This window comes from Chionomys nivalis, chromosome 21 (assembly GCF_950005125.1).
Source record: "Chionomys nivalis chromosome 21, mChiNiv1.1, whole genome shotgun sequence".
Lineage (NCBI taxonomy): Eukaryota > Metazoa > Chordata > Mammalia > Rodentia > Cricetidae > Chionomys > Chionomys nivalis.
The window spans coordinates 25,392,959-25,416,977 of record NC_080106.1 but is presented as its reverse complement, the minus strand read 5'-3'; the positions used below and the strand labels follow the sequence as shown (position 1 = coordinate 25,416,977).

The window sequence follows — 24,019 nt, the reverse complement described above, 5'->3', positions numbered from 1 at the left end:
TGATATAAGAAATCCCTCAATTGAGACTCCATTGCCAGGTGATTTTAGCCTGTGTCAAGCTGTCAGTTAATGATAACTAGTGTATGGGATTAAAAAAAAAAAGACAGTTGTTTTCCCATATTCTTGAACAACAGCTTGATTGCTCAACTTAAAGTAGTATAGAGATTATCCCTAGACACTAACTAGGCAAGGTTATCTATGAGACTCGGTAGAGTGATGAGAGGAAGGACAAACACTCCCCATATGGTATCTCAGAGACTACAACTAGTGGAGAGCTTAGTAATCAACAGCCTGCAGCTACTGCCACCATATCCCTTTCCGTTTTTTGTCCTTAAGTCCCCTGAGTACTGGGACACAAAAGACCAACACAAAGAAGGCTTCAGGTGTCTCTGCAAATTAAGTCTAGTAGATATCTATAAAAATAGTAACAAAAAAACCCAGAAAACAAAACCAAGAATATAAAGCAAGTGTTGGATCTATAGCAAGAGAGGTACCCCTCTTGTATCTTATGCTTGTATAGTATGACCATTGTCAGTATCTCTTCATTTGTCTGTGTTATGAAGAGTCAGAGGTTTAGCATCTCTTATGGCATTTCATTAATTATCCCACGGACATTTGTTGAGACAAGAAGAGGTGTAATAGAGGTTGTAGCTCACAAGGACTTAAACCTCTTAGTGCCGCTGTGCATAGTGGAGCAAACTGCAGTTCTAGCACTCATGACTGGATGGCATTGAGAGACTCTAGTCTATAAAAGAAAGCCCAAACTGCTAAAGTTGTATGCTTGACTCTGCCACGATTATGCTGTGAGACTAGAGGTTAATGTATTCCTCTAAACAGTCCCTCCTAAATCAATGTAAAAATGAGACACAAAAAATAAAATGGCCCTCAAAGTCACTTTTAGATCTTTGATATATTAGTATTCAATATATTGGACATCAATGCAAAAATATCTTATGACCACCTATTTTCTCAGTGACTTATCCATGTGCATATTTATCATTCTTTCAATCAACCAAAAATGCATTTCATCCATTTTCTAAAGTTGATATTATGGACTGTGAGTTAAGTATGCTAATTCAGAATTTACAGCATCCAAAATATGGAGGGAGGTTTGGCACTCAGAAAGCTGTATTATAATGAATTCCACAGGGTAGTTAGGATGCAGGGAACATGTAGAGAAGACAAAAATTAATTAATATAGCCACTCATCTATCTACCCACCCAACAATATAAGAACATCTGTGTGGTTAGTGAGATTTGTTTTCTGTCCAAATCCCACTATTCACTGTAAGGCAGAATACACAACTGAAGCTGGGACCTTCACAATAATTCTCAAAGATGGAACTCAATAAGGCAATGTCATGTCTTTGGAGTTTATTGGAAGAGATACATGGTTAGTCTTTGCTTGCTTTGATGATCAATGAGCACAAAAGGTTTGTTGGAAGATGTTCAGTAACCATTGTGTCATTGTTTTGTCAAATAGGGATGACCTCCCATGAGTAATAATGTTTGGAGTCAATATCTGACCGGAAGCAGAAGTAAGAAGATGTCTATGTGTGCAAATGATGGGGATCTACAAAGACAGAGGTTTGGGAAGACAGAGCTCAACCAATTTAAGCTTCAATCCTGTATCCACTCCTCCCCGAGGCAGGACCAAGTTTTAAATATTCAATTATAAGTCCAAATATACATCTTTATGCATTATGATTATGTAACCCATGACCAGTATAGTCTGCCTTGTACTAAACATGGATAAACTGGTGATGTGACCTGCCATCACATGACACTCACATGGAGGAGGGTGGAGTAGAATTGAGCGTCAAAGACAAGGAGAGCAACTAGAAGAATAAGTGGGAATCTCAGAGGGAAAACAGTGGACTGGAGCTTTAGGATGGCACTAGAATTAGTAACATGCATAAACTCTGAAAATAGTTTTAGAAACAAAAACTAATAGTAGCTTGTAATAGATGCAAAATGAGGTTTCAAAGACGGAATTTCAGCTTGTGCCTTTTTTCTGAGTGAATAACTGGGTAGATGATATTGACGTTATTAGAATACAGACGACAAGAAATGATCATAAGTAAAGGTTGATAGCCAGAGCATTAGCCAATAGCATAACTGACAGTGCCAGAAATGGAAGAGTTATCATATGGGATGAAAGGATTCCTGGAGAAAACGCTAAGAAAAAGGCACTAAGAAACTCTACTTAAATAGAGTAACAGTGAATAATAGAATAGGAGACAAGACAGTTTAGAAAATATAAATGTTAAGGCAGAAATAGACATTGCGCAAAGGTTTGCATCTAAAATCTGGGTACTTGGCATGTATATATATTTGAAATTGTGGTCCCTAGGAGGAGGGACCTGCTATAGATCCTTAGGTCATTGTAAACCTGCCCTTAAAAGGGACTGGGACATGACTGCTTTTTTCTCTTTCTCCCTTTCTTTCTCCTCCCCTTCTTCCTCTTCCTGAGTAGACATGTCTGGTGTGGGACAATGGTTTATATTCTATCAATTATATTTTAAATAAATGTTAATTGGCCAGTAGCCAGGCAGGAAGTATAGGTGGGACAACCAGTCAGGAAGTAGAGGTGGGTCAATGAGAACAGGAGAATTCTGGGAAGAAGTAATTCCTAGTTGTCAGTGTGACCCCAGCCACAGAAGAAGCAAGATGTGACTACCTCGCTGAAACAGGTACTGAGCCATGTGGCTAACATAGACAAAAATAATGGGCTAATATACATTATAAGAGTTAATAAAAAGCTTGAGCTAATGGGCCAATCAGTTTATAGTTAATGTAGACCTCTGTGTAATTTCTTTGGGACTTAAAGACTGCGGGAACTGGGCAGGACAGAAAACTCGGTCAACACATGTCATGTCATATCATAAGACATGCTGTGTTTGATGGAAGCCTAAAATATGAGACCATTTGAGTTGCATTTGATCACCTATACTCTGAGCCGAAAGAAAACTCTATTTTAGAAGCATCCAGTGGCAGGCACTTCGTTGTGAAAATGTGAGGCTGACTAACATGCTAAGAAAATATTTATCATCCTAAAAAAGGGAAAAGTTGAAAATCTATTAATTTAAGGAAATTGGAGTCAAAGAACAGTCAGAGTCAAGCCCCACCAAAATGGCGTTTATTTGTGATGCCCAAGATGAAGCAATGACTGCTACGCTTAATGCCCTCTGAAAACAATTCCATGGCCTTCTGCTTAGAGCTCATATCTCTTTTCAAAAGAACAGTGCAGATTTACTATAAATTTCTCATCCAGAGACTCACATTTAGTCCACAGATATAGATATAGACATAGACATATATCTATGAGAGAGAATTGGAGGTTAAATAACATTCTTCCTCAAAGAAATCCCTCAAATATGTATGAGGTGTTTTCTTTCAGGCATTGCCTCAGAACTGATATTCATTATTCAATGGAGTTACAGTCTAATATTTTCTTCATTCCAAACATTTCTTTACACAAGCCTCGTTCTCATCATCTTTGACCTTTTTAACCTAAAGAGACAGATATCTGTCTCTCTCCTGATATGTGGGTGCAAAATAGGCCTTCCCTGCCAGGATGGATTGAAGCAACTAAAAGGAAGTCAAGCACAACCTTGACATCTCTATGAATGTGATGTTTCTCCTGGTCCTTTCCTCCTCCCAGGACAATTGTGGGGGATAAAATTCATGAAAATGTCAGCCATGATACTAATATCTTGCCCTCCTTTGCTGTTCTTACTTTTACTCTTTTGTTTATCCCAGTTTTGAATTTTCCTTCTTTTTTTCCCAAATTCTCCCTTCTCCGCTTATCTTTTAGTACGTTCCAGCAATAGTAAGTAATCCCTGTTGTCTTTGCCTTGGTCCTAGGGCTCAGGAAAATGGTGGCTCTCATTTGCACATGCTGTGCACTCACTGATGCATACCCCAACCGTGCATTACGCCCATGTTTAGCACCACTTGCTATTGTATTCTCCACTTGTCGGTGTCTTTTGTACTTGTTTGTTCCCTCAAAATAAACATGAGAACTTTATTTTATTCATGCATTTTAGTAAAGATCTGTATACACTGACTCTGGGCTGAGCAAAATTACTACCCCTTCGTCAACGTGACATAAGCAAATATGAGACAATGGAGCCATGAACAAAGGTACAGCAAGACTGTCCTTTGAAACATGTTTTTGACTTATTTCTTCTTCAGAGTCAACCATCATGATTTAAATCATCAAGAAGCCGCTTGCTTGAAATTTTGAGACAGTAGTAAAGCCCCATGCAAGCTCTCATCTGCCAGTAAATGCTAACATGCGTCCCACTCCTGAGGTATTTTGGAAGTAGAGTTGAAACTCCAAATCTGGCTGCCTCATCTCCAGGATAAACAGAATAGAAGTACTGTGCCTCCATGACATAAATCTATGTTTCAGTTATAGAACCAAAATGAATAAATAGTAGTTATTTACATGGTCAAAGTACTACAGCATTCCCTACTACTGTTGGCAGTTGAGATGTTCCATGGCAATGCTCTCGTCATGTGACTCTGATTTCTTAAACAAACTTGGCACCATTGGGAGTGGCTTATTTTATTGGGTTATTTCATTTTCTTCCTTCCTAGCTAGCTATGAAATTGGCAAACCGAGATTCATTTCAGTCATAATGGCATAGGAAATATGAATAAACTATAGTATATGATGATAAATGTCTAAGAACATGTTATTAATTTATTAATATCCTATGCTAGCTGAGTTGCTACATTAATGTTGGTACTGTTGTCACCATGTCATCATTTTCTTCCTCTTTTTTCTTGAATGGCTGTAGTGGTGTAGAAACGATGTTTGACAGAGAAACAAAATGTTTCAGCATAGATTCAAGTTCTGCATCTTACTCACTTATAATAATGAGCACACTAGAGAAGCTTATTTAAGGTATCTGAGGTTTTTATTACCTTATCTGAATGATATGGGTAGGAGTATAGAGAAGCTTTGACTGTGAAATAAGATAACGTGACAAGGTGTTCAACAGAGCATCTCCTTCACCAATAGTGTTGTTCTTTGAAGAGCCGAGTTCTGCACACACTTGCACAGTTTCCACAAAATGCATGTAGCTATAGAGCATTTAAAATGTGTATAGACCAAACTGAGATGAGTTATAAATTTCAAGAACATGCCCTATGTCTAAGCTGCAGTAAGAAATAATCATGTTCTTAACCCTAAATGCACAAAATGTATTTTGTTATATGTTGTATTATAACATTTTATCAATGCCCATAGATATACAAATTAAGATGACTATTTATGTACATTTAAACATATGTACAAATTAACATATGTACATATCTGTAATTAATTATACATATGTACAAACGAACACCACTCTTTACCTTTCTTTTTTTTAAAAAATCTGGTTGCTAGAAAATCTTAAATTATGTGATTTCCATTAATGTCTTGCATTACAGTTCTGTCGGAAGCACTAAGTTGAAGATTTCTCCTGAAATTTCAATTACAATCACATAAAAGCTCAAAAACAAAGGAACTGGTAGAGAAAATTGAGTTCTTCACATCCTCAACATTATGCAAATGTGCTTCATGTGGAGAAGGAAGCATTATAGATGTCAATGTCTTTCTGATGTAAAGCATCAAAGGGTCAGAGGTGACAAGAAGCTTCTCCTAAATCTAAGTGACAGTGTGATGTGGAAGGAGCAGCTCCATAGTGAACATCAGTGAAGCTCAAGGCAAGGGGCAAATATGCTACCACCCTGGAACTCAGTAGCAATTCCATAGAGCCACTCCAACCACGCACCTCAGGGTGGAAACAGAAATCTGTTGTTACTCCACTTCTCCATCGGACGGAAATATTATATACTTCCACAGTATTGCAACTAGCATTTGTCAAGTACTGTTTGAATCTGAAATTCTTCCAAAAAGTCATGTATTGAAGTCTTAATCCTCAGTGCATCACTGTTCTGAGAGGTGACTTGGGGGAACTGAGTGAATTATGAGGGCTTTGATCTTATCATTGGCTGAATCCACTAATTGTTTCACAATTAGATGGGCTATAGGCAAGGGATGGAAGCTTACAGGTTGGGATCTAGCTGTAGGAAGTGAATCCTGGCTGTCTATGCCTTATCCTTCAACCCTCTTCTGCATTCTCTATGCCTCCCAGCTGCAATTAGATGAACAACGCTGTTCACGATGTTCTCCTTGACCATTCTGTAGCACCGCCAACCTAGGAACAATATGACTACAAACTAAAACCTTCGAAACCATTAGCCCAAAGAAACCTCTTTCGTGTGTATTTCTCAAATATTTTATCATAACCACAGAAAATCAACACAAGTATTCACTGCACACTTGACCCCTGGTAGTTCCTACTGTCTAGTTGTATAGATGAGGGAGCTCTGTTACCCAGCTGTAACCTGAACTGTACTCAGAGTGCCATACCATAGATAGAGATGGGAGTAATGAAACTGACTACAATTCATCAAAATCCCCTTTGTCACTTGAACCTTTGATCATTGCTGTAAATGTAGATGAGACTCTCACATTCTAAAAAACTGAATGAGAAGATGGAGCGTAGAGCCAAGATCAAAGAAGAATGTGTGTTCTATCACTATTATTGTTCCAAAGGGATATGAAATTTAAACTGTTCTGATCCAGAAACCCAAACAAAAAAAGCCATCCCCAAAATATGAGAAGGGACAAAAATCAACTTTGTAAACGCTGATGTGTTAATAGTGATCTTGATAAGGATCAATATGTTAGAGACGAAATATTCCCAATTAACCTATAGAGAACCGTTAGCTATGGCTACTGGCCCTGGTTCCTGCATGTTCATTATAACAAGTGTATTGGGTCTTCCCAGGTCTCCCTTCCAAATCACTTTAGATTTCTAGATTTACCTTTATAGCTCCAGAATCAATTCACAGGATTTTTGTATGAAGAAAAGCATACGTGCCCTAAGAATTCTGAGATTTTTGTAAAGGTTGGTGGGTTTTGTTTTGTTTTCTCTTCTAAAGAGCATTGCAGTCACTGGGGATTAAGCAGAGAGAGAACTAGATACAGAGGGATATTTAAGGAAATCTCTCAGCTGCAATAAGCCTGCAGCCAGAAATACTCCCTAAGAGTGTCATAGAGGGTATAATGGGAATCAGCAGCCTAGAAGACCTCCATCTGTACACCCTACAACTCCGGGGCCCCTCACAGGGCAACAGTCAAATATCCATAGCAATCCAACCTGGCACCTCTGAAGACATAATTATTTTGACAAATTAGTTTCTATTCAGTTTGATGCAGAAATTAAAGGCAGATTAGCATATTTTCTCACATTTGAGGTCATATGAATGGCATCCTCACTGTTCCCTGGTAGTAATAACAGCTGAGCCTTGAAAGGAAGAGCCTCCACTGTTCCCAAAACGACTTGGTTCTAAATTTGAATCAGCCCTATGCAAGAAAGTGTGCACCAAGGGGAGCAATCTTCTAAAACCATCTTCTGAAAAAAATAATATGGTTTAAATGGTTTCCTGTGCAAGTGTAAAATCGGGAAGACCAATACCTAAAAAGTATAGATAGTCTCAGCAACAAACAAGCATTTCTACAGGACTAATACCATTTCCATGTATTTAATTAGCTCATATTCTTACCCATAAATCTTGTCTTTTCTTTATTTCAAACACTATTCACTTAAGTGGGTTTGGCAACACATTTTGGAGGCTCCATGCAAGGCTGAGAATTAAATTCTTGAGTGTTCAATGACCTGCCATTCACTTAGCTTTTTTGACCAAATAAAAATATGATGCCCACAAGCTAGATAGGAACAAAGCCTCTTGTCAAGCAAGTCATGAAAACTTCTGTCTGTCTATACATTTTCATCAGAGTTGGGCTACTAATTTTCAGGTTTTTCCTCGGTCTTTCCAATCTAGTCTTTTATAAAAGAAATGTGGACTGAGGCAAGCTGAGAAACTCCTTGTACACAGTGAGTTATCTGAAAATAGCTTGCTAAAAGATACAACCAGTGGTATATAAACAGAAAAGACCCAAGAACATAAGATTACAGTAGATCAAAACACAAAGCATAGACACCTGAGGAACTTTGTTAACTGATGCAGATCGCTACCGTGTGTTGGCAATTACATTTGTTTTGAAATGATTTATTGAAATGTCAGTTTGGGTACTTCATGATGTACTCCTGAAATCCAATTTAGATTATGTATTTGAATCCATTGATGAGTTTTCTCTGTGGTAAAATGTACCACAACCCCTGGAGTGTGAATTTCTTCTCATCCTTCACATGCATCCTATCACAAGGAGTAGAGAGAAGCTACTGATGGTGCATCTGTCTTCCTTCAACAGCTCATAAATGTACGCTGTAAACGCTGAGTATGAAATGCATACTGTGATGTGACACTCTTGGTGGCATCCTCCCTTCATTACAAAAAGGCTGGACAGCAGCCCAACTTCAGGAGAGAGTATAGATCTTGGAAACACAACTTCTTACTGTCTAACACTTCTTTTTAAAATATTTAGGTTGTGTGAACACATCTCAGAAAACATGACACTCTGTGTCATCTTTAAATCACCCTGAGTGGGGATTGAGCCAAGAATCCATCAATCCTAGACAGAGTAGGAATATCACGGGAAAAGTTTCCCAGATAATTTCTGTCCTGAATTCAAATCCTCGGAGATTGTCTGTGTGCCATCGCAGGCTTTTGTTATAGGCCTAACAGGAGAAAACGAGATTAATTATAGGAGGCTCAGTTTCAGGTACTCAGTCAAGACATTCATATCTATCCTTGAACAATTAGTAGATCGTCTCATGAATCAACCATTGGAAGTAGCTTAAATCTTCTGACTGTAGCAGAACAACACAAAACACAGGAAGGCTGTCCTCAAAGTTATGTCTCTCCACTTTTCAACGACATAACGCTGAGAAAAGTGATTTGGCCATCCCTAATCTTACTCTCCACCTTTTATAAATGGAGGTAATTAGAGTTTCCACCTCATTGATGTTGTGCTAAAGATGGATGGAGATAATTCGTGGAAAGTGCTGAGCACAGTGTGTTCATTGTAGCTGTTACAATGAGGCCTCAGTCAAGGTGCAGCATCTGCACCACCTCCTCCTCATGCAGACTTCACCCCCTAGAGTTTTCATTCTTCCTATTAGCTTTTGTCCATTCTGGTACAGAAATCACATAAGAAAAACACTGGACACTCTTCTGCCTTACAACCTGTGAAACTTTCGCAGGACGTGGAAAACAATGCCCAAAGCCTCGAAGCTGGTATTCAAGGACAGCTTGCACAAAGGGTACTAAGCTCGGACTAAGGACACCTGAGCATTAATTTTCTGCTGTTCTCCTCTGTATGTCTCCTCCTCTAGAATTTTAAGATGGGAGAATTGGCAAGCACGATGTCAAATGATTTCTGGACAAAGACTTGAGATCCAGGTTATTTTACAGCTGAAAAGCCCCAAAATGCCACTTTATGGATGAAAAAGCTGAGGTCAGTTGGCTTTCCATGGTCACACAGCTATTTATCAGCAAATCCTTTTCTGTTTGCCTGGAGGGACTGAGCCTGAGGGCAGCCTATTAGGAAAAATATTTGTCAGCAATTGGCCACGAAGTTGCTGACAGGTGATGTTTGTCCATTTGTGAGACATGGGACGGAGGGCATGCATCTAGTAAGAAAAGAACATGAGGCTTATTTTTCCACGAGTGTAAATTACATCCCAGGCTTGCAATGCAGGTATGGAAGGAAGTGGGGTGATTGGGAGAGGGCTTCAGAAATGATTCTTTGTGATATGCTCCATCATTTGTTTCAAACACATGGTCTCTCTGACAGGATGTAGTCCTGACTGACACTCCCAAGAATCAACAGTGCATTACTTTGAAGGAAAGTGTGCCTGGTGTTAAGAGCTAAACTGTTATTTTTTTCTCTAAGATAATTCTAAAAGTGATGCTTGATTTACAGAGCGCCGTTCAGGACTCTAAAAAATAATAGTGAAAATAAAACCTAGGTCTTAGACCACAGCTGTGTCTATTTACAATGTATCTATAGGAGAGTGATGTAAGACAAATCTGTTTCCTATTCATGTATTTTAGGGAAAACATTGTGAATTAAAATTCTTCCCATAAATGGACCTTAACTTGTTTTTGTTTTGTTTTATTTTTGGCGTTGAAGCCTAAAGTAGCTCTGCCCCTGCAGTCAAAGATGTCTCATTTTAAAACCTTTAACTATCTAAGCTTTTACTATTTTTATACCATATGAGTGTTTTTCCTTCTATATGTATATACACAATAGCCAAAAGAGGACATCGAATCCTGTGGACCTGGAGTAACAGATAGTTGGGAGCTGTTGTGTGGAGTCTGGGAACTAATCTTAATCCTTTGCAAGAGCATCACATACTCTGAAGAGCTTATTCATATCTCCAGTCCCAAACTATGCTTTTTTTAAATATCCATAGACCATGAAAAACTAGTAACTGCTGACATGGCTTCCCATGTAGCCTCACTTAGATTTACCCAGGCCTCCTTAGTCCGTGGTCCAGATCTGTGTTCCCCCCCGCTGTGACCATACAAAAAGAATGCATAGGAAATGAAATGTATGGCTCCAAGAGTCTGAACCTAGGAAGTTTAGTTTCAGACAAAGAATGCTCTTACAAAAAAAAAAAAAAAAACTCATATGGTTCAATAGTTAACTCATAAGATACACTACAGAGGCTTCAGTTCATATATATATATATATATGACTGAGTGCCAATAGTATGGAGCACATTTGAGAACTGTGTGTCCTGCCTCTCTCTTACACTCATCCAGGTTCATGCACTCAAAACTGTCAGGATTTTAGCGCCAAATTAGAGGCTGTCATACTACCAAGAGGTATGCAGACTCCTCAGCCCAGGAGCTGAGATGTATTAGAGTAACTCGTCTATTCAGATGATGGGCTACTTTCATACACTCACCAATACCACAGAATCCTCATCTTTTCTAACTTTGAGAATTTTTGCAATGGCTTACAGGGCTCAAATCTGTGGACCATTTTTTTTCCTCATAATTTCCTCATCCTATACAGGACAATATTTGCCATACAGGAATGCCCTGTGGGCATCCCTGGAAATAATTTTTTTTTATGCTGAACTATATCAAGCGGCTCTGTGAAAGTCCTAATATTTGATACTGCCTACCGCACTGACACTCGACCTAAATCAAGCTAATGTTTAACGAAGTTTCTTTGGGTTCCAATCTGTACCGTAACATTCTATGCAGCCTTTCTGCAGAAGACAAACTCCAAACACCCAAACTAGGTATTGCAGTGGACTCCTTCCTCACAAGAGTCTTGCAAAAAGAAAAAAAAATTATGAGGAAAAGAAGCATCTCAGATTGCTCAGTTGAAAGCAATAAAAACACTCCTCTCCTCTCTTACCCTCCCTGCCCCCCATCTCCTCTTTTTCTCTCTCCCTCTCTTTCTCTGTATATGTGCACACACAATATATGGAACACAAGTTTAAAACACTGAGAATCTGGGGCTGAGTTGTTGCTCTGGCTTCCACAGAAACTAGTAAAAGCACTTTCTGGTCCTTTAAGACACTTACTAGAAGGAAATTTCTTTTTATAGGACTATTTTACGGGAGTCTATTTTCCAAACACAGAGGAGTGATTCTGTGACCGAATAGAAGATCAAGGAAACAAAGAGATAAATGTGCATACGAGGAAGGCGTTGCAGACAGGAGGTGTTCTTCGGGGATGCTGGATCACTCACACTGAAACTGTGAATGACTGAACATGACTCTAATCCTGTTTGCATCTGGGTATCGCTATTTTTGTCCCTTTAGCCTGTTTTTGCCAAGAGATGTTGGTAAACCAACCCAGAGAATGAGATTAACAGGGATGACATATGTCTGTATAACAGAATAATGATTTAAATTTAAAAATATTTGGTGCAACACTTCAGTGGAAAATATGTAACAATACGGAATACAAAAAGACTGTAATATACTTGTACTCCACGCGCTGCATAAAGATTTTTCATATTAATATAATTTCATGTCAGAGTCACCTGATAGTGAATATCACTACGTGTTAGAGAAACTGAGATGAAAATGAAAGAAAGAGAGAAAGAAAGAGAAAGAAAGAAAGAAAGAAAGAAAGAAAGAAAGAAAGAAAGAAAGAAAGAGAGAGAGAAAGAAAGAAATAGAGAGAGGGAGAGGGAGGAAGAGGAAGGGAGAGAGAGGGAGAGGGAGGGAGGGAGAGAGAGAGAGAGAGAGAGAGAGAGAGAGAGAGAGAGAGTCAGAGGAAGAAAGGAAAGAGAATAAGACACTTGTGCAGCTGGTAGGTCTCAGGGCCAGGATTTGAAGCAAGGCAGCTTGGTTTTAGTGCCTATAATATGCAGAAGGTGCCTTATCATGTCTTATGTGCACAGGGACAGGTGGGGAAATGTGACTTAACAGCAACACATAAGGAAAAACAAATAAACAAATAAAGTGTGGTGCCAGTCCTCTGGGTGATGTGACTGGCAATAAAAGCTAATGTAATGTAGCCTCGGGCTGCAATAAAAAAGTGTATAGAAGGGAGTTGATAATCTACAGTCTAGCTGCCCGAATTTCAGTCTACAGTCCTTCTCTGTGAAGAAGTTTGGAGGGAAAAATGAATGGGGTGTGTAATCTGGACGTGTGGCAAATGGAAGAAACCATCCTGGAAGATAAAAAAGAAATAGTCACAGTGGGGAGAGAGAATTACTTTTATTCTATGACACCAAAATTCAAATAACATAACCTTCGAGGAGTGAGTTTGGCTCAGCCTAAGTAAGTATTTCTAATAGTTGCGTATGTCAATGTGCCAATGGTATTCTTAAAGGAACAAAGAGCTGTACATCAGCAGGGGTACCACATCATCACTGTGGTGTGATACCAGAAACTAGACCACCTACTGGCACAGTTCTTTAGTCTAGATGGCCTCGAGGTCCTTATCTAACATGCAGGGGTTGGATTCCATCCTACCTTCTGAAAGCCTTCTTTGCTTATGGAGGGTGAAGTCTCCTTTCTTTTTTTTTTTCTTTTTTATTCTTTTTTTAATTAAAATTTCCACCTTCTCCCCGTTTCCCATTTCCCTCCCCTCCTCCCAAATATTGCCCCCTCCCCCCAGTCCCCTCCCCCTATCCCCACTCCTCTTCTCCTCCCCCCACACCATTCCCCCTCCCTCTCGATACTGAAGAGCAGTTTAGCCCACTGGGCTACTGTCTCCCTGTCTTCTGCATCACTGACTGCTTCAACCTCAACTTTTATAGGAGACTGAGTACTCTCTGCAGTACAGATAATGTCAACTCACTAAGAAAAGTCCTTTTGTAACTTTACCACAGCTCTATGTTTAACTCACAACCTCTGGTGACAGAATTCTTCTCAAGACAACTCCTTACAAAGGGCATTGCTGGGTTTCTGGTAGGTAAATTAATAGCACTGTCACAGTTTGGATCTTGCATATACCCTCAATGCACAAGTGTTAAAGACTTTCCCTAGTATGGGTGCTCTCGGGAGATAAAAGAAACTTAAACTTGGGGTAGTGGGGCCTAATGAGAGGTTTTACTATCACTGGGGATGTACCCTTGAAGGGACTATCTGACCCAGATCTCTTTTTTCATTATTTTTGCTTCCTGATAATAAAGTAAGAGATTTCACACACACACACACACACAAATACACACACACACACACAACATCACGATTCACTCCCATCATCTTTGGCTGTCTTGCTAACAGACAAACCAAAAGAACCAATCCATCATGGATTAAAATTGTGGTCACAGTTTCTCTTTATAAACAAATCACCCTTGATACAATGTGTTAGTGCTACAAAGCTGAATGCCACAAGCAACATTCTCAATTTGCCTTCAGTAGAAATGTGGAAAGGATACATCCTGGGAAAATCACTACACAGCAGGAAAGAGCTAAAGGCCAAAACCAAGTACAAGAGATTATCAAATAGCGTATCAAACTGACTATAAACTCCCACATAAGAGTCATAAAAAGTCTCACATCTTAACTGTCCAAGGAGGTGACAGGCTGTATCTTTACACAGCCTTGAATTAAACAATGTTTTAAAGCAACAGATCATAAGTACCCGTACTAAACTTATTTTTAAATTAAATACACACACATGCAATATCTGTGTGTGTGCATGTGCACACATACGTGTGCCTATGCATGTGGTTTTGTCTAAATGAACTTGACATTTGCTAGTAGATAATGAAAAGAGATTATTTTAAGGGCAAAGACAGCTCAGTTCAATGGCAGTAGGGGTACTACTATGTTCTCAGGTGTAACTATGCGATTTTGGATTCTCCTGATGCTAGAACCTCATGTCTACAGGAAGGCTCACTGGAATAGTGTATGCTTTCTGTGCTGATTTCATACATCTGATTTTTAAGAGTTGTATTTAATAAAACCAAATCTTCAGCCCACATTACAATAAATAATCCACCCACTCAGCCCCAGTGATCAGAATGCAGTTTGCTGCATCCCTTTTGTCAAATTTCAGGAGTGAGGTGGTGGAAGAAGATGGGAAATGAACACAGCAGAACCTATTTTCATCAGTTTGGTTAGACACTGGATGTTAGGAACATTCCAACATGATAGCCAAACTTTGGTGCCTGGTGTCTGGATCTGCATCCCAGATTTGCTTGTTATCTGTTGTAGAACACTGGACAGAAATGTGTTCACTCCTTGTGAGAGGCTGACCATCATTCCCAGTGTGTTTATGAGTAGAAAGTCTGAGAGTACTTGGAATCCTTTTAGCATAATGCCCTAATGGCTTAGTGTTCAATAAATTCTGGACATCCAAAGTTATGAAAAGTCAGTTTCTGATATCTGTAGGGCTGTCAAGAAAGATGAAAAATACCCTGGGACACAAAGTGTAAGTCTTTGGGGGAAGCTACACAAGGAAGCACTTAGTTTGCCCTGCATTAGACAGAACATTTTAATGAACAAAGTTAACGAATCATCTGCTGCTTCCCAGGTTCCCTGAGAGGTGGTTAACAGGCTGCCATCCATTGAGCCATTTAAGGTGTTTGTGGGATCATTGACAAAAAGAAACCCTACTGAGAAGAGTTTAAGCAGTAGCTCTCAGGAGCTCCTCTTGTAAATAAGATTTGGGATGATGGTGCAGGGCTCTAGAGTCACATGATTAGCTCATATTTTCTGTCATAATACTCTGCCCCTAATTGCTAGGAAGGCCCAGGCATATGACACACATCCCACATAGTAGACAACTGCTGAGCATTAACTCAGAGTAGGTTTGCAAACTCACCCTCAAGTGTCTTGAGTTTCCCTGAGAGCAATCTATCTATCTGACTGTTTGATTAGCATCCCTGCTCCTCCAGAGGCTGTATAGAAGGATAGAGGAATAGGGTCAGCACATGACACATAGTAGGATCTCAGAAAGTTGGCTTTCTCTGCTATCCATGGTACCAGGTGAATACATTATCTATTCTTGTTCTTTGGCAGAAAAAAAAAAAAAAAAAAAAAAAAAAAAAAAAAAAAAAAAAAAAAAAAACCAAGAGAGAATACAAGCTTGGGGCAAGAACAGGTGCCTCAAGTAGGCTGCAGATGGAAAATGGAGGGCCCAGGAGCTTGCGATGCCCAGGCTGGCTGCGATAAAGGGTGTAAAAACAGGTGGGAAACCAATAAGGGTTGTGAGGAGAGTGAGACACCTGGGATTTTCTTTTTCACTGTTTTTGTCTGGGACCATAAGAGACAGAAACTACTGGGTGGGGCACAGGCTTCTTCAGCTGCTGTCTCTTCAGGAGTTAAAATTGTCACTGCTCAAACCCCTTGAAATCCCAAACTACATTTACCTGAAAAACAAACAGGAACAGTCTTGAAATTGAGACAATTTATCAAGAGACTAATTATCTTTTAAGCCTGTCTGGAATAGTAATGAGCCATTTTTACACGAAAGCAGACCCCTGATGGATATCTCCCCATCACAAGCGCCGGCGGCTTTCCCAGGAAGATGTTACTTTGGGGTAACTTCCCACAGCCACCCATATATGAGATGAACAGTGGAAACAAAATTCACAAATGTACCAAAGAGGCAGGTGCTTCCTGGAAGCGCTAACCATCTCGAAAATCTCCACTGCCTCCTGAAAATTCTAAATGGATGAAGAATGGATCAGCTAAGCACATGAAATCATTCAAAGAGAGGAAGGCCCTAACAAACACTCCATCACTTACAGAGAAATGCCCCAGTCTAGAACAAAGATTTACATTATTTGAAGGAGGAGCTGCTGGCTGACATAGTTAGTCTATAAGACTCAATGCAAAGGGCTGAGCCTGAGCATGCATTTGCGCATGCCTGTGAAGGCCACAGAAAACTTTAGATACTTTTCCTCAGCTGTCATCTATCTTGGTTTTTGAGATGAGTTTTCTCCTTGGACCTGGAACTCACTAATAAGCTCACCTGGCTGACCAGTGAGCCCCAAAGATTGGCCTGTTTCTACCTCCCACGCACTGGGATTAAAAGTTCATGCCTCTGGCTTTTAAATGTGTTTCAGGGATTGAACTCAGGTCCTTCTCTCTATTCAGCAAGCACTCCTTAACTGGCTGAAGTCTCCAGAGTCCCCAGATCTATTTTTTTTTTTTTTTGCACTCAGTAGCTTCAGAGTTTATTGGTGAGTCACTAGGCACCAGGCTCAACTTGATTTTACCTTTATAGCAATCCCAGGCCACAGGTATTATTACGAGGTCTGTTTTTACAGAAGAGGCAGCTGAACCTTAGCATAATTTTTGGTTAGTCTTCTCCAGTTTTCCAAATACAAAGGAGCTTTAAATACAGAGTACTGGAAGTGCTGACCACAGTGGGTGAAAGCAACATCAGGTAATGTACTCTCCATGAAGGGTGTATATGGAGATGAAAAAAAAAAACGATTAATCAAAAGAAACAATATTTAATGCTATATTTTAAAGTCAAAATTATTAGAAAAGGCCCGGAGGGATGGTTAAGTGGTTAACAACAATTGCTGTTTTACAGAGAGCCAGGGCTCTGTTTCCAGAACCCCTACAGCAGCTCACAACTGTCTGCAACTCCAATTCCACATAACCCCCTGCCTTCTTCTGCCCCCCATGAGTGCCAGGCACGCACATGCATGCAGGGGAAAGATTAATACACATAAAATACACGAATAAATGTGCTTTAAGAGATGACTGGAAAACTCCATGATGAATAAAAGAATCTTCAATAAGGTCAGGTTTAACCTTGCACATGCATGCCTAAGCTCATATCCTTTGTCCTCCGCGGAGCCATGCTGCAGAGCAAGGCTACCACCAGGTTTAAATAAGTGGTCCGAGCTTCAGTGATAATAAGAACCAGCCTAACTGATCCACAACCATGCCCATGGGTAGAATGTTCCCAAAGTTCACAGCAGTTTGAGCATCAGTTCTGATCACACCAAACTTACTCAGAGAAGGAGAATCCAGTGTTAATAAGCGGATCTCTATTCAGAGTCTTCCTTCACTGGTGGAACCCAATGAGAGCTGGGAAAATATCCCTATGTGTCTAATATTAGGACTAGGGAGGAGCCTTCTACCACTCAGCCTGCTCTGACAATTAGGTCACCATTACACTGAGGCTGTCACTGGGCCTAAAGCCATTCCATATAAAGGAACTGAACAGGGAGAGGTGAATTTAATATCACCTCTCATTAAAAAAAAAAATCATTCCAGTGGAATGGACCAGGTGAGGAAGTAAAGGCTTCTACCATCTGCAGCAGCATGGACAATCTAATAAGAAAGCAGTTTTCATTCACAAGTGTTGTTTAAGAAGTGCAGAGTTACAGAAGCCAGAGTAAGTCTCTATTTGCTGCTCACTGCGGCCAGTAGAGCCATTTGCAGCAATGTCCATGCTCAGCCCTCAAGCCTCCAACCTGGGGACCTGGGGAAATTGAGAAAACAGGAGACAGCACTATAGAGACCTGTGCCTGGCCTGCCGTGAGAAATGGCACCATTTCTCTCTCTCTCATACTCTCTCAGTTTTCTTCCCTTTCTCTTCTCTCTTAGATTCCTTTCTCGTTTAACATCCCAAGATATCAGATTCTCTGCCTGAGCTGAAACCGTGAACTGAGGGGACCAACACTTGCTCCCTGAGAGTATCCCAGATCTCCACAAATGTCCCCAAACCAAACTAAAGGACAATAAAGTTTCGTCTACAGTTCTAATGTGCATTGCTCACCAGGCCTTCGAGTGTCAGAGTGCCTTTTAAGAAAAGTTAAATCCACACTCTGGTCGTGAGTGAACATCAGTTTGTAAAACACTTCATCTTACTTTCCACTGAGTGACTTAATCGTCCCTCCCATAATCCATTAGCATTGATTCCTGCTTCATCAAATGTCCACAGATTCCAGCCCAGCTCAGAGCTGCACAGAACTCTACTGCTGAGCCACCAGGGAGGCAGCTCTATTCAGTTTAAAAAAAAAAAAAAAGACAAGTATCCACTTAAGATAGAACTTACTTTTAATAGAGCTTTCCTCTTAATTATAGCATAGCATTTGTTCTTTCAGTTCTTCTGAACTTTCTTAATGACACCATCAAACAGTAACAAACATAAATTTATGCTGTCTGAAATATGCCATTTAATCATAAACCACAATTTCCATATCACTGAGGAAAGACAAAAAAAAAAAAAAACCTCAATGATTAAAATTTCAATGACTGAGGACCAAACTTGAATTAAATTTTACTCCATGCTAAAGTTAGGTTTTATACAGCAATATCAGAAATGATTTAAAGGTAGGTGTAAACTATTGCTGCTATATTAAAACTCAACACTTCAAAGTGTTTACTGAAAATTAAACTGTAGTTCTTTATAATTTTTTTTTTTGGCAAATTGCAAATGCCTTGCAAATATCGTTCAGACCTCTTGAAAGAGAGGAAATGTTATTGCAGAGGTCTCGGGATACTTCTCTCCTTCCCCCTCCCCCACCTCTAATTCATTCTACCCTCTCCCCAAATCAAAACTATCCTCCTATCACAAAATAAAACAAACAAACTAACTAAACTAAAAACATCATCTATCACCTATCATTCCACCTATCTATCTGGCAGATAGCTGCCTCACTAAGAGCTAACTTTATTTATCCTCTGCCCAACCCCCACTCGGGTTTGACTCAGACAATCTCAGATCACAGAATTCCCCAACTTTCTAACATGGTGTAAAGTGAAAAGGAGAGACTGCCGGAAACAGATCCTCCACCTCGAAAGATGTTCCTGCACAGCTCAGGAGCCTGAGCCACAGAAATGGGAATCTGGCCTCTCTGCAGAGGTGCAGACTAGGCTAGCAACAAAACTGCTTTTCATGGTGCCCCTCAAAAGCAGAGGCCCAAAGTAAAAAATTGGAGAAGGTCACCATTGCCCTCTAGTGGCCAAAAGTGCAATCTTCCGCAAAAGAGTCCATTTCCAGAGATGTAGAAGGCTCACAATGTCAGTGTAAAATTATAGCACAGATATGCTTAATTATCATCCTCTACTGTTTTCTTTAGAATTTCTTGGTCAGAGAGGAAACTTTAGATGACCATCACAGGAACTCTGATGTACCAGTAAATTCATACGGGGAAACCACACCATTTCCAACTTCCTCCTGCTTTTCTTCCTCTTCTTTTTCCCCAACAAACCTGTGGATTTTATTTCCTTTTCCATTAAAATTTACCTTCAAATATTATAAAAGCTAGATAACTTGATGTATTTCTGAAGCATCCACTTTGAAATAGGAATGTTGACTACTTCAAATTCTAAATAAAGAATGAAAGTTCTTGACAAATTAACCAACTTCTGATGGAATAACGACCAGTTTGGTAAAAGAGAGACTTTTTTAATGCATTAAAATCAGTGAATAGTGAACACATAAAGTGAACGTATATTTCTACGGGAATACTTGGAAATTTGTAGCAGTTCTGCAGTCTTGATTGTGAAACAGAAATGTTCAATGCCTTCTCTCAACTACATGGAGTGTATTTTGTTATTAGCCAATAAATAGGTAGGCCTATAATCAAAGTAACATAAAAGTCAATGTTGAAAATAAGCTCAAATAAACTTAGCATGCATTTTGAACTTCCAACACAAAAGGATTGGGGATGCAGATTAAAATCAGATTTGTGGACCTTTTTTGGATGATTCAGAAGAAAAAAAAACAGATTTACATACAACAGATCAATGTTTACGTGAACCGAGTGCTTTTCCTCAGCTATTGGCATTCCTGGATAAGGTTTCAAGACACACAAAGCTCATGGAAGTATAGTTTTGGCATTGTAAATCAAGCCATGACGTCAATGTCATGGTGATTCCCGTATGAGGGTCGCCAAACCTGAATCCTGACAAAGCAGCCATGTAATTTTATTCAAAGTGAAAGAAAAGCCATGAATTACAAAGGGTTGTGCATTAAAGGGGCATGAAATTGACCCATATTCCCCCAAATGATGACACAGCTCTCCAACTCTGCACCCTCCTCCCACAAATAAACATTCTGAGGCCACCAAAGTAAATGGGGAAATACGAGTTCTGTGCCATAAAAATAAAATAGAGCTGTAACTTAATTTTTTTCAAATTAACAAAAGATTGCATCTTAATTGAAAATAGAATTTAAGTTTCAAGTAATTTGCTGTAGTGCACTGATAAGCGTTCTGAACATAATGGAAGTTCCCGGAGTGTTATCAAGATGGCCCAATGCTTCCACAAGAATGATTTCTCAAACGCTTTCTTTCTTTCTTTCTTTCTTTCTTTCTTTCTTTCTTTCTTTCTTTCTTTCTTTCTTTCTTTCTTCTTTTTTTCCTAGCATGCAACAAACCCACCTTGAACAAATCTGCAAGTCCAGCCAGATTATCCCATTTCCATCCTCCCTAAACATTTATTTGTTCATTTGTTCATCCCCTACCGGCAGGGGTGGAGAATGTTCTCTCTCTCTCTCTCTCTCTCTCTCCATATGATAACCTGATAAGTATAGGCAGACTTTGAACTAACAATTAAAATAATGAATAATGACAGTAACCATTGGTTATTACTAAAAATAAAAGTATAGACTCGAAGTACTTCAACATGTTAAGATTTAATGCCTCTGAAAGCAAGATGCAAAGCCCATTTTCACCCAGCAAAGTTTTCTGGTCTTTGGACGCCTGTGCCTGATCTCCCTCCATTGAGAACAGCTTGCATTCCTCTGTACTGGGCAGGATAGACGTTTTTGCACAGAGGGTTCGAATTCCAGGGCCTGACTGGCCAACCCTAAAACTTGAGAGCTAGAGATTGTTTAAGGAACTTAACATGCCTGTGGCTTCAGAGTCACTCTAGTACTGGCCACAGCTATGTCCTTTGTTTTGTAACTTTTATTCCTTTGTTCTACTAGAAAAGAAGCAGGCTGCCTGAAACCAGGGTTGAGCATCTCTGTCTTGGTTCCGGAGGACTTCTGTCTCCTTGTTCTTAGGAAAACACAATTCCAACATTATTGAAATCAAGGTCAGTCCCTTCTTTTTCCTCTGCTAGTCTTAGAGGCCCTGGCACTGGGCTGAACCTGGCTAATACGCTGACGTGCCTCCAAGGGATCCTCGGTCCTGAGAACATCTGTATGCCGGTCTCCCGGAAAATCCAGACACCCCGCAAAACCCCCGCTGCAAGCCCTAGCAATCAGGAAATTGATTTAGCCTCTGGCCAGATTGATTATCATTGCTCTCTGAGCTTAAACCGAAAACTTACTGCTTCCTAGTACACAGCTAAGAATGATCGGAGGAAAATAGGAAAAGATTTAGGAGCCATCGTAAAAGACTTCTTGGAGAAGAAACCGAAGGAGAGCCTTTAGACAAATCTCTACCCTCCTGCAGTTCCAGGCTTTCATTAACCAACCCACTCCCAGTCCTTAGGGACGACCCTTCTTAGTGCAGAAATGGCACCGTTAAATAATTAGAAGATGCAATTTCTTCATAGCGTGCCATAGCCTGTGAAATTCCTGCTGCATTTATCACCAAAAGCAACAGGGCTTCTTCGAACATCTAGGGAACCTTTCACCCGCGGAAGGCAGGAGCGAGGAGCCTTGGCCAAAACCCGGCTTTGGCAAGAAAGAGAACAGGGAGCTGGACCCGAGGCCTCCTGGGTCCCACTTTCTTCAGGGACTCTTTGCATCCCAGATCGAGAAGACCCTGCCAAGGAGAGCCTGGGTGGGAGCGAAAGGGAAGGATGCCCCCGCGGCCACCCCGTTCCCGCCGCTCCTGGCCCTCCCTGCAAGGCGGCTCGGAGGCCAAGCGCAGGGAGGGAGGCGAGCGTGCGGAAGCTAGGGAGGCTTGAAGCGCTCCGAGAGGAGGCGCAGGCTTTCGGGGAAGGTTTGACTCTCAAAGTTAACATTGACCCTGGAAAGCTTCCTCTAGCCCAAGCCGGAGCCCAGCTAGAGTCTGAGCCGCCCACAGACCACCCACTACACCGCTAGGAGCTTAGGAGGGCGAGCGGAGCCCCCGAGGAGACGCTGACTCGAGGGTTGATGATGCCGGCCTCGTAGCCGCAGTCGGAAGACCCAGACCCACGCTATCAAAGTGCGGCCAATTGCCTCTCCCCTCCCGGCCGCTTGCTTTCTTCTGGGCTTCCCCCGCGCTCTCTTTACCAGGACTGCGTCCTGGGTAGGTCTCTACGGAGGTGCTTGAGGACCACCTAAGAACCCTACAGAGAGCGATCCAGTCTGGGGAACAGGCACTGCGCTGGCGGGCGGCACCGCACAGGGGTCGACTTTCCTTAGAGACATGACCAGAGCAGTCTGCGTGTCCAGAGCTCAGCTCTGCAGTCCCTTGCCCCAAACCAGAGCAAATCCCCTATGCCAAAGCCTTGGTGCAAAACCCCCCGGAGTGGGGAACGCATCAAAGAGCGGGGGAGTGCACATCTGGCGCCTCAAACCCCTGCTCTGCCCGCGCCCACAGCTGGCTGCCTTCTCTTTTTTTCTTTTCTGATTTTAAAAACAAATATTCTTTTAACACCCCCCCCCAAGCCCTCCCTCTTTCCATTAGTGATCTCCATCAACCACCAGCCTCCCCCTTCCGTAGCGATTATTTCCTCTTTCTGCCTACTCCGAGAAGCCCCATCTAGACACGGGCTAGAGACTCGCAGAGCGCCTCACCTGGGGCCCTTGCGGGCGAATGCGACCTCCCGGCCGGCGGTCCCTGGCACTGGGTGAGCGCAGTGGTGTCAGCCCCAGTCTGAGTCCCATTCACAAGTCGGCGGCGGCTGTGAGCGGCCCCCGCGGCATCTGCTCCTCGGCCCGCGACGCTCCCCTCAGCTGGCGGCGGCCGCGGAAAGAGCCGCGGAGCGCGCTAGTGGCAGGAATGAGAAACCGGGGGGAGGTGGCGGGCAGGCAGGCGGGTGGGGGGGGGGGGAGAGGGAGGAGGGAGGCCGCCGTTGGGAGGGAAGGAGAGGGAGGGGGCGGAGAGGAACCGAGACGTGGAGAATTGGGCCTGGAGCAGGCGACGGGGCCGACCCTGTCCGGGCCCCTCCCTCCAGGGGCCCGCGAGATGCCAAACCCCAGGATAGGTGGCCGCTCCTTCTGCCCCGGGTCGCAGTGCTTGGTCTTCTTTGGGGGCTCAGACAGAGTCTGAAGCGACTGAAGTTGGGCTCGAGGGATACACAGCCAATCAGAAAGGACGACAGAGGGAAGCTGGAGAGGGCTTGGGAGCCCCCATTTTCCTCTTTTCCTGAAATCCGCTCCAAATGGGCTAGCTAGGGCCGACTGGAGGGTGGATTGAATGGAAGGCATTGCCCGAGTAGGGGAGGCAATCGGGATTTAGGGAGTGCATTCTACTCTTTATCTGTTAGCACTCCGCCCTCTGAAAATCTCTCCACGTTAACCGCTCCTGCCCAGCCACCCCCTTGCGTGCCTTCAGAACCCCAGCACCTATCCTTTGAGAAGTCGGTTTTCTGGGAGAGCAGTGAAGACACTGCAAAGAAGCATTCGGAAAAACTCAATCTCTATTTTTTTCTCAATTTTATTCTACCCTACATGGAAAGCTTTGGCGTGTACTCGTGGAGAGCTTCCT

At 41.6% G+C, this 24,019-nt stretch overlaps 1 protein-coding gene across 1 annotated transcript in view; it reads right to left on the bottom strand.

Moving 5' to 3' along the window:
* Cdh11 (cadherin 11) overlaps window positions 1-23,294 on the bottom strand; it is a 157,179-nt gene extending 133,885 nt beyond the window's left edge. Inside the window, exon 1 of the mRNA XM_057753538.1 lies at window positions 23,107-23,294. The gene's annotated coding sequence lies outside the window, so the exon portion shown is untranslated. The remainder of the gene's footprint in view (window positions 1-23,106) is intronic.
* Between the last annotated feature and the right edge of the window lie 725 nt (window positions 23,295-24,019).